This window comes from Meriones unguiculatus, chromosome 1, assembly GCF_030254825.1.
Source record: "Meriones unguiculatus strain TT.TT164.6M chromosome 1, Bangor_MerUng_6.1, whole genome shotgun sequence".
NCBI classification, from domain to species: domain Eukaryota; kingdom Metazoa; phylum Chordata; class Mammalia; order Rodentia; family Muridae; genus Meriones; species Meriones unguiculatus.
This window is the reverse complement of record NC_083349.1, coordinates 124,087,704-124,102,475: the sequence shown is the minus strand read 5'-3', so window position 1 is coordinate 124,102,475 and position 14,772 is coordinate 124,087,704. Positions and strand designations below refer to the sequence as shown.

The 14,772-nt window shown below is 45.0% G+C and overlaps 1 protein-coding gene across 8 annotated transcripts in view; it reads right to left on the bottom strand.

The window, feature by feature from the left end:
- The window catches only part of Mboat2 (membrane bound O-acyltransferase domain containing 2), a 121,969-nt gene that overhangs the window by 105,781 nt on the left and 1,416 nt on the right, over positions 1 to 14,772 (bottom strand). The window lies entirely within an intron of this gene.

Here is a 14,772-nt window from a genome sequence, read left to right as displayed (position 1 = left end):
GAATAAACACAAAAACATAGCTGGGCAGCGGGACATTACACATGCTTTAGAAAGCACTGACTCTCAAATGTCAAATTAAAAACCAAGTTTACAAAAAACTGCACATTCCACATGAACCTAATTTTGTTTAGCTATATAAATATTCTCTTTAAAAAAAAAAAAAGTTAACAGGGGCTGGCAAGATGGCTCAGAAGGCAAAAGTGCTTCTTGCCACACAGAAGCTCTTGGGACAGCTAGCCTGAAGTAAGTGGCCCAGAGAAAACAAAATAGAAGGTGAGATCAGCTCCTGAAATTTGCCCTCTGATGTGCATGTGTGCGCTATGATGTACATGTGAACAAGCATGCGCACCAACACAACAGTTTTAGTAAGTAAGTGGAATTGTTCCTGGATGAAGAAGAATGGGTGATTTTAAAGTTTTCTTATTTAGCTATTTTTTTGTATTTTATAAAAAGAAAAAAAAAAAGACATGACTTTCTGTAAGAGATTAAAAAAAAAATACAGAGTAAATTCAGCTCCCTACTAGAGCACTAATAGTGAAACAGATGAACTGGAAATGATCGTGCATCAGTACTTACAGAGGAGTCAAAGCATTAAAAACCTAACTTCATCACACTTTTTAAGCTCCAGGTGAACCAAAGTTGGTTTGCTGTTACTCAGCCCAAGTCCACTATTGTGCCTTGAGTTTGCTTCTCACTACAACTTGCCTCCTAGTCAGTCAAGGCACTCCTAATTCCGTACCGGTCAGCGATCACCTATGCGGTCCAAGCTGCCATCCACCATTACTGCTCAGAAAATAATAATGTAAACGATGCACAGCATTCGCGTTTGTTGTTAACATACAAATATTAGCTTTAAAGATATGTAGTCATTATGTACCTAACCCAGCATGCAAATCACCCTTGTGACTGATCCATTCAAACGCTACTAGTTAAAATACAAATGTGCTTTGTCTCTAAGAGAATAAAATTCTGTGGTAACTAATGAGGACAAAACTGTGACAAGAGAAGCAAATGACTACTGAGAGAGGACTCACAAAAGCCACCTCAAGAAGGGCCTTAGACACTTTGAGACAGGTTTATTTTCACATAAAACCACTGCCCCCAATGCTCCCATTTGTGAAGCTAGTTCACGTGCTAGCACTAAATGAACTTCAAGAACTGCCTTTGATTTCTGGTTTCTGTTGTCATTAAAAATGGCCCTTCCTGAAAAAGCTGTTGGTGAATTCGCCTTATCTCGTGAGCTAAAAGCAAAACGGTAGCTCTGCCATCACAGTTTCACAAAGGAGAAAAGAAGGAAGAAAAAAAAAAAAAAAACTCAAATTCATGAGTAACAAAAACCATGTAAGAAATGTGAAGAAAGGGGAGGTCTTAGGAAAGGCGGGGCACCCTACCATGCATTGTTCTAACTAAACCCTCAAGTCAACAGTCAGAGCTCCAAAACTTTACGAATCGTTACCATTGTCTGGATCCATGAAAGACAACAAATATTTGCAGGAGTAAAGAGAGGCCTCCGCCAACCACTTTCAGGACCTGAAGACAAAGAAGCCTTTGTGGTCTGCCTGGATGATGGCTTGACACCATTTTAACATCAGTGTGGAGACACAGGACCCCCTCTCTAAACAGGCTTAGACAAGGTTTTTCCCCTTATTCTACTCACATAAGGTAGCTCAGATATGAGCCCACTAAGTCTACAGAAAAGATGACTGGGGCACGTCTCCTCAGAATTAATTTTGAGAAAGAACATGCTCAGTGCTAAACCAGCAATTTTGTTCTTTTCAGTACATTTTAGTAAACAAAGGCAAATTGATAATTCATTCTCACATGGGCACATAATGCTCAAACGCTAGGCTTTCAGATGGTTGACCTCACCCCACCAGGGATATAACTGTCCATGAGAAGCCCAGGACACTGACACCTAGACCACTAAAACGCAGCCATTCATGATGAGCCAGCTACAGTACAAGACAGTCAGAGGCCTCCAACTCCCTAGAAGGTAACTCAAGACTGAAGGTAACTCGGACCCTTGTGGCTTTATTCACAAAGTTTGCAAGCAACTACAATTATATCAAAGTGGAACTCGCTGCCCTAATAATGGGAACAAGCCTGGCACCCACAGGGGCATTCAAGAATCCAGCCCACCACCCACCAAAGGTCTCCCGGAGGAAACATTATCTCTGCAAACATTTGCATAAAAGGCTGCTTGACAGCAGCAGTGACATCCTCAGAGCACTCGCTATGCCATAGCTCTGTGTGTACAGAGAAAGTGAGGTGCAGGTACCTTCCCCAGGGCCAGCACGGGCTGGCGCCTGAATGCAGATTCAATGGCTTTGTCATGATTTAGGTGTACGAGTGCTTTCCCCTGCATGCCTGTTTGTGTACCTTGTCCACACCTGGAACCTGCCAGAAGATGGGGTTCGACTCCCCATAGAACTGGAGTTAGAGACAGTGGTGAGCTGCCTGTGAGTGTTGGGCATCGAACCCAGGTAAGCAAAGTAAGTGCTCTTAACCACTGAGCCATCTCTCTAGCCCTAGCGTTTGATTTTTAATTAGCTCTATCATCAGACCCTGACTACCTTTCTCTGCTCTTTGAAACTCAAAAGCCTAGCACAGGGCCAATATTTGCTGAAGGAGTAAGCCTGTGTCACTGCACAAATACTGTTCCTCCCTGCAAGTTGTACTTTTGCTCTGGGAAACCTAAAAAACTGTATCCTTCAGCCTAAGCAGTATATCTATTTTACACCCACACCCACACCCACACCCACACACACACCCACACCCACACCCACACACACACACACACACACACACACACACACGTAAGCCTTAGATGAGCCCAGGGTGTGGCAAGCCTGCCTTGTGGCTGGCCCCATTGTAATAGAGCTGCAGCTGGCTATGGCTTCTAACCACCCTCAGCTCATTACACTCCATCTCCATGTGTCAAAAGTCTTCCAAAGCAACATGAGCAGAAGTGAATGTATTTTGCAATGACCTAAGACAGCAGGGACCTCCTTTCTTTCTCACCTAATGAATGTCTGGGAACTCTCACAGTACTACCTGTAAACTTAAGACACAACTAACCATCTCCACCTCTGCCCCTCTAAGTCGGAATCCCTGATGGTACAGTCCAGCTACTTACTTTAATTTATTTTTTACTGATACGTGAAAACTTAAAATGTACATATTCACGGAGTACCATGTGACAGCTCAACACACATATGTGTTGTACATGGTTTCAGTTAGGTCATGCTGACATCACCTCCTCACACAGCATTTCAGTAGGGTGCAAGCACCAAAGCTCTCCCTCTGGCTTTCTGAAATACGCAGCTCATTGCCATTACCTACCGTTACCTTCTGTGCGTCAGCACACTGGATCTTCACATGTTACCGACGATCATTGATCCGCCCCTTTCATTCCCACCCCATCCCAGCCCCTGGGAGCCACTGTCCATGCTCAGCTGCTACGAGGTGGACTTTTTCAGATGCCACACCTCGGTGTGTTCACACAGCTCTTCTTTTCTTTCTAATCCCAGCTTATTTCACGGAGTATACCATCCTCTCCTTCCACCCATGCTGCTGTACATGACATGGTTTCACTCGTTACGTCTAAGCAGTATTCCCGTGTGCATATGTAGACAGTATTCCTATGTGTGTGCGCAGCACTTCTTCTTTCTACGTGTATCGGTTGACAGACACCTGGGGTGTTCCCACTTCTTGGCTATTGTGACTAATGCTGCAATAATCATGGGAGTGCAGATGTTTCTTCAACGCGCAGATTTCGTTTCCTCCGCACTTAGACACAGTTGTACAACTGCTGAATGGTACTGTGGTTCCATTTAAAAATTTTTCCACTACAAACGTTCCACATCACTCATCACCAGGGAAATGCAAACCAAACCCACCAGGAGACACCACCTCACTCCAGAAGAAGCGCTCGATCATCAAAAAGACAGGAGATCCAAGTTCGGGTGTGGATGTGGGGGGAAGGGGATCCTAGTCCACTGTGGGCAGAAATGTAAATTAGCACAACCGTTATGGAAAAGCACTGTTTTAACAAGGGGACTCTCATACAAACCCAGCTGCCTAACGTGAGCCAGCCTCAACCTGGCTGGCAACACCTGTGAGACGAAACAGGGGACTTTACATCAGCAGGTGGATCAGAAGCACCGTCAGGGCACACTGTTTGTGCCGCAACTGTTCCACGAGGAACACACACCCTCAGGGTCACTGATTCGAGGAGGCAGCCTTGTCCAAACTCTAACACAGCTGTCTTCTGACTTGGATTCGCATGCCGTAAATATCTGTCCTTCTTTCTCAACCACTAAACACACACTCTGTATCTCTCCAGGACTTAATACAACCCCAGGTTGTGAGCACTGACCTACAGTGCTCACTAAGCAAGAAACGTACCCTCTGCCACCATCTTTACTAAAGCACCGTAATTCTCACCATCTAAAGTAATACCAAACCCTTCAGGCTACTATCACCAACAGTCACAAAGACAACACTTGCCAAAAATCTACATGGTCCAGGACAGTGGCTCTGGTCAGAGGTCTGGCCTCTGGCCTCCATCCGAGGCAGCCTTCTTGAGCTCTGGTTCCAAGGCTCTTGACTTATATCACAGTCTATCTTTCCTAAAATATTAAAAGCAAGACACAAAAACTTTCCCTTTCCTTTTCCGGGCCTGGCCCTGTCACACAGTGCTTATACTATGAAGTTTTGATGGTTGTTTGCTCACTGGCCCGTGCCACTCCTCTAGCCAGGACAAACTGACCTGGCACTACCTTTCTTTCTCCTTCATGTTACAAGCTAACATTCCTCTGTCAAGCATTCGCCAAATGTGGAGTTAGGGATAAAACAAGAAATAGTCTTCTAATATGTTCATCATTTTCTAGAGGTTCACACTTTCAACAAAATACAAAAGGGAAAAAAAAGAACCCAAGAGCAGCCTTCTGGCACTGTCCTGGGCTACTTTTTCTTTTGTTGAAATGCTCTCTGACATCTCTCAGCTCTGATATTCCAAGCAGGACTTTTGAAAATGGGCTCAAAAATCTCTCACTCAATATCATACTCTTGAAAGTAAATAAACTAATAATAATAAAAATAAAATTATTCACCACTTTATAGTGCAAAGTAGTAAAGCTCAGAATCTATGTCAACCACCTAGGTAGAACCTCCTATTTTTTCACTATTTTATGTTTCTTATATCTTATAAAGAAACTGAGCCTTGGAAAATGAACCCTCCCCACAATGCATATCAAAAATCTTAATGGGGGAGGGCTTGGGAGGGACTGGGTGGAGGGGAGGGAGAGGGCCTGTGATCAAGCTGTAAAGTGATTAAATAAATTGATGAAAAAACTCAACAATACTCAACACCCCGCTCTCTAATCTTGATGAATATATCACCATCTCCATTCACTGAAGCACAAGCTGCGATACCAAATTATTATGCAGCTCAAGAGTATTTTCCACGAACAAAAGGAGAAGCTGTAAGCAGCTGGCATTACAGAATGGCCAGGGACTGCAATGCCAGCCCCCAGCATTATCCTTTTCTGCTAAGGAGCCCTCCGCTATCTCCAGAGATATCCAGTGCCAGCTAAGGGTCCCTCCCTGTCCTCTGCTCATACGCCAAAAAACTTCTGTCCCTTCTATTCTGGGGAGGCAGCTAATACGAACAGCTGTGTCAGACTTAGCATTTAAAAAGGCACGCTAGCTCTCAACAGAGGAGCAGTCTGCGGATTAAACTCCAAAGCCAGAATGCTTATCACGTGATAAAAACACTCCGGCCCCAAAATCAATAGACACTCAAGAAAAACTGGAAATACCGACCAGCGCTTCTAAGACAAGCAAGGCCTTTCCAAATATTACTTGATTCCTCACTAGTTAGACTTTTTTAAACGCCTCATTCCACAAGATAGTCTTGACAACAATTAATAATTATAATGCCAGATCTGCAAAATGAATAAAAATAATAACAGCACAAAATTTCATTTTAGTAAGATACTAACTTTCGAGATGAAATCCAAGATGTGGCCATTTCAGCCGAAGACAATTTAACTGGAAAACTTTCTGGGGTCAACTCGGGGTTCAAATGACTACAGAGTGAACCGTGAGGGCTTCTCCCTCATACTGCTGGGAGTCACCAGAGCCCCTGCTTGCCCTGCTATAGTTTTAATCCGCTTTGTCAAAGTTTCTAAGCCTTAGAACACAGTAGCTCACTTCAGAAAGGACTCACAACATAAACTGTAATAGAAACTCATAATTCCAACTAGTCATTTAGCTAAATCTGATAGAGATACATTGTTGGGACTTAAAATGAGAAAACATGAAGTTTTATCCAACATTAAAAAAAAAAATCATACTTCCATTGAATCCAAATTCCCAGCTTCCTTTTGAAAAGTCAGCTTTGGCACCAAGCCAACATTCCTTTGAGGCAACCATTACCAAACTTGGGGAGGGGTGCCCACTCCGGCTGTATACGAAGCTTTCCAGACAGCAGGCCGTATGCACCTCGGGAAAACAGATACACCAACATTTACACCCCCTGTCCACACTCTGGGCATTGGAGCTGGGGGTGGACACTGGGATGAGCTATTGCATCTAACCTCTTGACCTGGTCAGCTTCCAGGGACACCAACCACCAACCACAACCCCTAGAGTCTGCTGTCCTTCTGGTCTCAAGCAACCTTCTGTCAACTGGGGAACCTCTAGAACTTCACCGTAGGTAAACATTTAGCCTGAAATTTAGTATTAAGTTAGATGTGTTCTACTTCATCACTACCGAGCACAAGCAAACATGCGGTTCTAAAACTAATGTCAGGGACAAGAAGAGTTGCTCAGAGCGTGTGTTAAATCCGGTGGACAGCTCTCCAGTGGCTGAACAGAACTCTTCTCATGCCCCAAAGGCACCAGTTAGTCTGCTCCTTTGGGCTGACCTGAAAGCATCTGCCGATACCTCACCGGCTGTTGGTCACACTGGGCTTGCTCTAGACTAGATGGGATGGTGAAAACAAGTGTTGTACAGGACCTGAACATTACCCCAAAGGAGTCCTTTATACAGGCACGGGACACTAAAGTGTCAGTGTTCTGTTCCTTACATGACAACCGTGTGATGTGAAGGCCTCTTTTGTCTCAATCCCTAGATTAACGTGTTGGTGATGCTTCTCTTCACAAGCAGTGCGATCCCTTCACTGAGAACACCGACATAACTACAGTTCTATCCAGCTCCTTTTGCCACTCATCTTCAATGTTTTACCTGTCTTCAGCTACTGAAGGGGACTCTAACGGTCAGTCAGAAAGGTTTGTGCCCACTAACACAGATCTTCTGAGCTGCCCCTGACAAAGGCTGACCACTGAGACTTCACCCCAGCTCTAAGAGACAGAGGGCAGCTTCCAGCCAGGGAAGTGGGGATCCCGTACGGAGAGCAGAGAAGGTGCTGTGATTATGGTAATGCCCTGAACACAGCTGTGAGACTCCAGGCTCTCCGATGCCCTGGTGGGGGCCTGTGGGAGTCCTCTCCCTGGTCAGCAACTCCCCAAGGCTGTGGTATTCTGAGTGTAATAGTCACCATATGTCTAGCGTGCTGTCTGGCATACACTCATCTAAAGGATGGCTGGAAAGGTTCTGAAGAATCCAAGGGCTACACTGAAGTCATATACAAGATCTGGCCCCCTCGGGCCCTTGGAAGAGAGCCTGAGACATTAATAATAGGCACATACCCATGCTGTGGCCTTTGTTTGCTTATATCTTCAAGGCCCACCCACTCCTACTAGGTGCAGCCTACTGTGTGCCCCTATATGACAGACAGTGGAACTGAGCCAGGCATGGTGAACATCTTCAATCCCAGCACTCTGAAGGCAGAGGCAGGCAGATCCACATGAGTTTGAGGCCAGTCTGGTCTGCATAGTAAGTTCCAGCACAGTCAAGGCTACATACTGAGACTCTGTCTTGAGAGAAAGGGAGAGAGAGAGAGAAAGAGAATGAGAGAAAGGGAGGGAGAGAGAGGGAGGAAGAAAGAGAGGGAGGGCGGGAGGGAGGGAAGGAGGGAGGGAAGGAAGGAAGGAGAAAAGAAAGACACTGAAGCTTACAAAGATATGCAGCTTGCCAAGTGTACAATCAGACTGTCAGCCAGTCTAAGGCCTTCGTCACGTGATACCTCTTGGTCCATACTCCCTGCACACAAGGAGACAGGAGAAGGATATTCCTATCCTTCAAGAATATATAGTGTCTTACGGAATAAGCCACATTAAATGCTACAGGTGCCACCAGAGCAGATTCTAGAGGGATAAACATTAGGCCAGTTATAGAGGCCCTGGATTACAAGGGCACTGAAGACCCCTAGAAGATCAGAAAGAAACTCCCTACAAAGCCTGCTTCCTAGAAGGAAGCCCACCTTTAACAAGAGCCCAAGCAAAGGGGTCAGGGGCCTGGCAAGGCAGACCTAGACCTGGAGGGCACAGAGTGGAAATGTCACAGATTGGTAACAGCCCTGGAACTGAGAAGCAGACAGGGTGACAGCTGTCTTTCTTCTCTGGACACTTTCTGCAGCACTGGCCTCATTACTGAGGGGCTACATGGGACATGAAAGGCAGCTCTCAGAAAGGGGTCCACATTAGCAGTCCTCCAGGAATGCTCACAGCCTGCTGAAGAAGTATCACACATACTTAAAGGATATATGTCACCAACACAGACATAGTACACATACAAGAGGCCTAAAAGGAAAGCAGTGGACACAAAGGCAACCTCAAGAAGACACAGGCCTTAGATAAATACTAAAAAGGCTTGCCAGACATAAAAGGGTACAGGGGATTTGGGACATGAAAAAAAATGGCTTTATTAAAGCGAAGAGTTAAAAGAAAAATAGATATATCCTGAGGAAATGAACTAGTACACTGCACGTCAGGTGAGGATTGAATTCCCTCACCCCTTCCACACACACAGCTCCACAGACTGTTCCTAGAGGTCCAGCTGGAGAGCTAGCCATCCTTCACAGGATGTAGGCCCAATCCTAGGCCAGTGATTCTCAGAACATGCAGTGAGAATGGATGGAGTGGGTCCTCTCCCGAGATCGCCAGGAAGGCCAGCAGGCCCAAGCCTCACAGTCAGGAAGCACACCAGATCTAGACCTCCAGCACTTTCTACATACAAAGCTGTGCATACAGTCATGAGATAATGTGGCAAGGCTGACTGAAAGGGGGTACACACTGTCCCAGGTCAGGGTCATATGGCCTAGGTTGCACTAGGAATCTTACTTTTTTTTCATATTCTGTTATTACCGAACTACTGAACTGCATTGTGTATTGGGAATTATACATTACTTTGTTAAATATATTTAAAATATTCCCAACTTTTTTTTTTTTTTTTTCAGTTCTGGGGATCAAACACAGAGCCTTTTGCATACTAGGAAAGCAGTCTACCATTAAGCTTTACCCTAAGCTCTGCTTCTTATCTTTTAATTTTTAACCATGTGTGTCTGTGTGGGTATGCGCACATGAATACTGGTGCCTATGAAGAATAGGATGTCGGAGGCCCTGGAGCTTTGAGTCACTAGATGTATGTGCAGGAAACCCAACTCGGATCCTCTGGAACCATATGTGTTCTTAGCCTCTAAGTCCTCTCTCCAGCCCCACGCTCCCTATTTTTATGACCGTTTAGTAACATGAAGTACCTGAAATATTTGACCCATATCTCTACTTCCGATGGTAGTGGGGAGTATTGGGGGGGGCCTGTCAAAATACATGTTCCTTGGCCCTCATTTCTAAGACTGGGTAGAGCCAGGGAACACCTATTTTTTTGTCACAATCCCAAGTGACTTTGACGCACGAGGTCTCAGCCACACTGTGGAACGCGCTTCGGCAGCAACATGGAAGCTGTGACAATCTAAGCAGCGGAGTGACAGATGAGTACTACACTTTTCCAAGTTTGCCCATGGATTCGTCTGAGTGTCAGAGACAGGGCCCGGGGACAAGGGCTCTCAGGAGTGAGGAGGAAGTAGGAAGACGAGAAGGGAAGAGTCAACCGCTCTCTCTAAATGTGTGAGGAGAAAAGACTGCGAGAAGGTGTGTGAAGGCGCCTGGCTGGAGCTCCTCCTCCTGTGTCCTTCAGCCATGAGAAGTAGCTCAGCAATCACAGTCCAGGAAGTACCCCGTGTCCCTCCAGAGCCACTCTCGGCTGTGTCCTGTGCCCCCAAAGCACCACCCTTTCTCTGAAGGAGACCCCAGCAGCAGACCCCAAGGATGGGAGGAAAAGCAGAGGTGCCATCACCCCTCAACTCACTCTAGGTTCAGCCCTACAGCTAGGGGCCCCAGCCCCTTCCCTCCTACCAAACACCCCTGCTCCTCCTCCTGCCCCTGCCTTCTTCTTGCCCCTGCACATGCAGTGCAACTGATCTGGGAACCGTGTCATTCCCTGCTGCTTTTCGCACGCCCACCACATCTTTTTGAGCACGTAAGTCTTCCTAGTTACCTAGTTCAATCTGTCTCCTGCCAGAACCCAATGGCTACATGCAACAGCAGGCAGAGTGCACGCGTCAGGAGTCTGCCAGATCTATAATGCTTCCGGGCTGAAACAAGGTATCGGTCACAGTAGATGAGATCAGCAAGGGGCCTCTATGTTGGTGCGCTGTGATGAGCTGTGAAGCCATGGAGGGACATGTCACTGGCGACACAGAAGTGAGAAGGGCATGTCATTGGGGCCTATGAATTAGCGCCTCCTGAATCGCGGTTCTAACTCTCCACACATCAGGTCTCCCATACTCTAAGCCGTGACTAAAGGTGGTCTTCGTTCGTCACCCATCTCATTCTCAACGCCATTAAATGATCTCTCTTCTGAGACTCATATTTGTGCCTTGTTTTGAAAGAAATACTACAAAATTTGATCCTGGCAGAATTCCACCTGTTAAAGTGGACTGCAAGTGAAAGCTGTGTGTGAGCTATTTTAAGTACTTCAAGTCAGCCGCACCCAACCTAATAAACAGAGGCTAGGTTTGTGTGCACCTAGAGAGGCCAAGCCATCAGCAGGAATATTATCAAGTCACAAAGAACTCTAAAGCAGTAAGGAGCCAGCAAAAACACCTTTAACTCCAAATTTACAAGTAGGTTTCAATCCGACTTTAATCACTGTGACACAAAACTTGACCGTAGCTTCCTAGTCCCCTTCCCAAAGGAAGTCCTGAAGATTAAGAATGCAATACTAAAAATAAAAACATAAAATGGAAGCGTTTCATAATCAAAGAGAAAGTGTGCCTCAAACATCTCCGGGAGCCGGGCTGTTACACTGATTCAGTGTTTTACAATAATCTGTGAGTGCACAGCGCTTAGTTACTCTCATTTTACAGAGGAGGAAACTCGGACGCAAGAAACCACAGTAGAACCTGGCATGGTGGCACACACTTGATCCGGAGGCAGAGGCAGGTGTATTTCTGTGAGTTTGAAGCCAGCCTGGTCTACAGAGTGAGTTCCAGGACAGCCAGGACTACAGAGAGACCCTGTCTCAAAAAAAGAGACAGCAGAAAGATGAACAATGAATGAGCAAGCAAGCACAGTAATTGCCCAAGAGCAAGAGTGGACAGAGCAAGGCTCCCACCCTACTCAGGGAACTCCAAGCCATTGCCATAGACTGGTACTTCCTGTCATGAAGAGCAGCGCCGGGCAGGCTGCAGGGGCAGGATACTACATTCAACAGCATTTCCAGGACATGTCCCTTCTCCTTTGCTAGGTTAAACTTTGGGCAGCTTCATCTCTTTACCCCTGAAACGTACATCCTCCAATTATTAGTCCACTTTCCTAACTTTTGATTCATATCCCTTCAAGTTTGGGTCTTTTTTTTTTTTTTTAATCAGTTCCTAAACACAAAGTCATGGGATTTTAAACTAAAGTCGACACACATTTTACACAGGAAGTAACATTTATCTAAAGCGACATTTCTAAAACTGTTAACAAACAGGGTGATTCCAGACCCATATGCCTTCCTGACTGGAAGGAATCTTCCACAACGTTCTGTGACTGCTTCTGGGTTCTTGGGATGGAGACCACCCTTACAAGTGTACAAGCAGTCAGCTCGTCCGTAGACTGATGAGCCCCAGATGCAGCTCAGAGCCAAGTCTAGAACATGCGAACCTTGTTCTCCTCTCAGTGTTCCCCTAGATCTTCCTTTCATTTCCTTCATCTATGAAAGGATTCAGAGTTCAGACCTATTGGGAGACTTAACAAGCCAGTCTTTTTTTTTTTTTTTTTTTTTTTGCTTCTGGCCACAAAAAAATCAGTCTTAACCCAACTCTTCCCTAAAATGTCACTACTGTGGTTGTCTGCATGAGGGGGGAAGGACACATAAAAGAAAAGTCAATCAATAAACTGACCACAAAGGAGCAAAGATTTCTTAAGCCTCCCCACTTCTTCCTCTGTTATACTTGAGTGTGTGCATACACACTCACACATATATACACACACACATACAGAAACAGACAACCACATACCTATACACACATACACACACATGCTCACACATACATACACACACATGTACATACATATACATTCATACACGCACACACACACATCCCACACACAGTTTGGGTTCCCTCCCAACCAATGAGTACCAACCAGCACACCAGTGTTTGGAACTCTGGACAGTTCTTTCCTAGTCTTGCCTTCACTGCCATAAGGTTTAAAAGTATTTCTCCCAAAACAAAACAGACTGAAGGTTTAGACAAAGACTTAAAGCCATGTACATGGGCACACATTCATGGGAACTAAATAATTCAGGTTTGAATTCTGACCTCCGGAGGTGTGAGGATCCTATTGAATGCTGTAGATACACAGAGAAGCTTCACAAACTCTCAAGTGTTGGGCACGTCAGTTACTGATGGACTTTGCAAGCTCAGTAACTCCTAACCCTTCTTTCCCACCCATCTTTTTCTCCTCCCTTCAGACCCTTCAAAACACCATGAGTCCCCACATCTTGTCTTCTCCTTGTCCCAAGAGTTTGGCACACTATCTATAAAACAGCCCTCCTGTGTCAAGAGGGCTGTTCCCTGGCTTATCTCTAACCAGCCTTCTGCCTAGAGCACTATCCTGGTTCTCTACCCCAGTTTCACAGCATCATGGGAAGTAAGGAGGGAGAAAGAAAGGGAGGGCAAAGAGGGCCACAACTAGACAGCAGTCTCATGGTAACTCAGAGCAAGGCAAAGCAAATGTAATAGATGGTATAAAATGTTGAAAAGGTATATAGGTTGATCATCTGGGACATTATTCTTAGTTTCATTTTGGTACTTGCTGTGGAATCTAAAACCCCACACATCAGCAACTTACAAGGAACAGAAGCCCGTGATACAAAGACACCTGATCTCTCCTTGGGACTCACACACAGTCAGTTGTTCCTTTTCTTTGGCACAACTAGTCCTCAGTATGGTTCCCACCCTCCACACACTCCTTTAATCAGACCTCCAGAATTGCACTAAAAATAAAGCCACTTGGAAAGTGGGGCCTAGAGAGCAAAACATCAGGGGCCAGGTACTCCCTGCATTATAGGAGCCTGTAGCCTCCCAGATATTTCATGCTCTAATTTGAATTTAAGGGCAACTGAACCGCACTTTGGCTACCTCAAGGTCACTCTGGAATTCTCAGCAAAGATAAAGATTCGGGAGCCTAAGGCAAAGATCTGCTGTTCCCTTGCCTTTGCCTGGCAACACAACACTTTTTTTTCTCCTGCTACCTCAGCAGCAAGGGCATTCTTAGGTTCTAAGTGTGCCAAGGCAACACAATAGTAAAAAGTTCACATTGTATTACTTCCTAAAACAACTGCTTTTATAATTTACTAAAGTTTCTAAACGCTGTTAATTGGCACACACCAAATGAACACACTAGCAAGTTATAATTTTTCACTTTCTGACTTGTTTTTTGTTTTTGTTTTTGTTTTTTTTACTATGGCCGTGTTAGGCTTTTTTTCAACATGGATTCAACTGCTCGTGTGCTATAAAAACTTTTCTGATTGGCTCAATTTTAAAACATATAACTTTACAGTGTCAATTACTACAAGAGCAACATTACGAAGAGTCAATTCCTTGGTATTTCACAGAAATAGTTACTGCTATGAAAAGTAAAGACTGTGATATTAACCCAATATTCTTAAGACTCACTTGCCACAGCGCAAACAATAGTGTTATACAATGGCCACATAAGCTCAGGGTTCTACAAACTTAAGGAGTATCCCAGAAGATGAAGATCGTCTGAGGCACCAAGTCAAAACCTCGGGCTCACAAAGAAAAGTCACAGTCTTAACTCCGGCACCTTCCCTCGATCCTCCTGCTTACTTCAGTTCCATAAAGAACTTTCTCTGGATTGCTGAGATGTTTAAAGAAGCTTGTTGATGTTAGTTTACTTTTAAAAAGTTACGATCCTTTATATAAATTTAGAAGTATTAGCATGATAGGCTATGGCAGAAAGAACATACAATGATCTGTCTCCCCAAAAGAATGAAAAGGTATAAGCCTCTCTCCCTCCCTCCCTCCCTCCTCTCTCTCTCTCTCTCTCTCTCTCTCTCTCTCTCTCTCTCTCTCTCATTAGCAAGAAAACTTTTCACCAGATCCCGCCTTGCACTTGCTGGTAGGCTGGCACCAACCTATTTAAGTCAGAGGTGCCTAAAGGTGTGTGCCACAATTCCATTTAGGAACTAGTGAGACTCCTCCACAAGACTGAGAATAGCCAAAGTGTTTGGTTCTCATCAACTTAATAAACAAAGACTAATTCTGTGAATTAAAGGAATCCTTTCACTTGGGG